Source organism: Diaphorina citri, unplaced genomic scaffold (genome assembly GCF_000475195.1).
Source record: "Diaphorina citri unplaced genomic scaffold, Diaci psyllid genome assembly version 1.1 scaffold2596, whole genome shotgun sequence".
In the NCBI taxonomy this organism is placed as follows: Eukaryota; Metazoa; Arthropoda; class Insecta; order Hemiptera; family Psyllidae; genus Diaphorina; species Diaphorina citri.
In genome coordinates this window covers 22,073-24,525 of record NW_007380014.1, presented here as the reverse complement: position 1 = coordinate 24,525, position 2,453 = coordinate 22,073, and positions in this window count along the sequence as shown.

Genomic DNA, 2,453 nt, shown 5'->3' with positions numbered 1-2,453 from the left:
CATCTGGAATATGTTTCCAACTGAATTATACAGTGTGTTACTGAAGAGAAACCACCTCACATCTCTGACAGATGAGTACCTATAGTAACGTACATAGTTCCTGTGAGACCCTAAGTTACTGACTCAATAGAATATCTTCAGTTCATCTGGAATATGTTTCCAACTGAATTATACAGTGTGTTACTGAAGAGAAACCACCTCACATCTCTGACAGATGAATTTTATTAGCATAGTGGATCTGGAACTCTGAACGAAAGCGGAAAATTTTGGCATTGACCTAAACCTAATTGACCTAATTCACTAAGTATAAGTGAAAAGTAAAATATCAATCATGCTCAAAGGAGAGGAATAATAAGAGGTGGAGGAGGAGGAGAAGAAGAAGAAGAAGAAAAACTTCATACCTATAGGTAGGTAGGTATATGTACATATTTATCAATCTTATTATGTAAATAAATGAATAAACCATATTTTTTTATTTTTGTACATGGAAAGGCAAGAAAACCTAATTCACTAAGTAAGTGAAAAGTAAAATATTAATCATGCTCAAAGGAGAGGAATAATAAGAGGTGGAGGAGGAGAAGAAGAAGAAGAGGAAAAAGAAGAAGAAGAAGAAGAAGAAGAAGAAGAAGAAGAAAAACTTCATAGGTATAGGTACATATTTATCAATCTTATTATGTAAATAAATGAATAAACCATATTTTTTTTTGTAGGTAGGTACATGGAAAGGCAAGAAAATAATATAAGCACAAACTTTTCAAAACTCCCAAGAGCCTTGGAAATTTTTTCAAAGCTATCCCTAACGGATCTCCATATTTTCAAAAAATAAAGGAGAAAAAGAAAGAAGAAAAAAATCTAATAAAGTTTTCATTTTAATATACATAGGTATAGGTAGGTACCTAAATTTGTTCTTCAGCTCGTTCCGGAAAAAAATGTAGATATATAATGTAATTTTATTCGTTCTTTCTTATTGAATCCAATGGTTTACAAAAACTGCTTTGCTGTGCTGCGTGACTGTGCTGCGTAGCTGTGTCTCAATGTGCGCCGGGCCTTAGTGTTGCGTTCTTCTTTCACCTCCAAATCTCTACCTTTTTATCCTCCTCCTCCTCCTCCTACTCCTCTTATTATCGTTCTTCTATCTCTCCACCACCTCTATATTCTTCCACGTTACAGTGTTTCATGAAGAACGTCACAGTATAACTATACCAAGGTTTGTAGTGACGGGGATTTTACTCTCTTAGATAGGTGGTATATATAGATATATACCTAACCACCTTCTCACATTCACATTAACGTAACGTAACGTCACGTCACGTCCGTCACCCATCAGCTTTACTGGGACCCCGGGCGCTGGGGAAAAGCCAACAGAACACGATTTCCCCGGATGTTTACCTATCCAGATACCAACAGGTAACAGGACCAATCTCTCGAGAGCCAATGGTGGTATATCTAGTTTGCTGGCATTTTTGCTACTTCGTGACATTAATTCCAACGTAAATGTTACACAAACATCGTCACATCTTACAGGGAAAAGTTTTCGCCCACCTCTTTTCCAGGAAAACAAGACAGGGTTTCTTAATTTTCACATTTTCAGTTTTCTCCTGCCTTTGTCTGAGATTGTTTGCGAAGTTTTTGCGTCAACTTCCGGCGAAAATGAAACGAGCCGGAAAAAGAACTGATTTAATTGCCTTTTTAATGTTTTAATCATTTAATTATCAATTTTGTTGTAAATAAATCAGTAAATAAATAACCAAAGAGACGAACGAACAAACAAATAATAAATTATTTTCATTAAAAGGTCCTTGATATTTGGTTCCGTAACGCTTTTAAATGGTATTAGTTTAAATAAATTTAAAAATGCTATAATAATAGATATTTATTAGTTTGACGTTTCGTTGCAAGTCAAGTCATAAAATTTAGCGTAGTATATTAAGCGGGGAACGACATTTGTGACAAGCATCTATGCTTAACACAATTAAAATTCCTCCTTTCCCATTACTCATCCATACATAAGACCACAATTCTCGTCCATAAAAAACCATAATTATGTCCTATCCTGGGCTACATTTACTCTTCATAAATCACATTTCGGTCCATATTCCACATCTAAAGTCCATTTTCCCTTTTTCCACACATGGACCACAAGTCTCATCCATTTAAAGACTACACTTCCCATCAATTTTATTAGAGACCGAATTTCCCATCAATTAAAGACCAAAATGTCCATTCATTAAAAGAAATTCCCATCAATTAAAACCAAATCCCATGCATTAAAAGCTATTCCCATCAATTACAGACCATCACATCCCGAGCCTGTCCGAGACAAGTTTGTTTGGAAAAGGAAATGCAAACAACTGAATGTGGAGGAGTTTCCACAGAGAGAGAGAGAGAGAGAGAGAGAGAGAGAGAGAGAGAGAGAGAGAGAGAGAGAGAGAGAGAGAGAGAGAGAGAGAGAG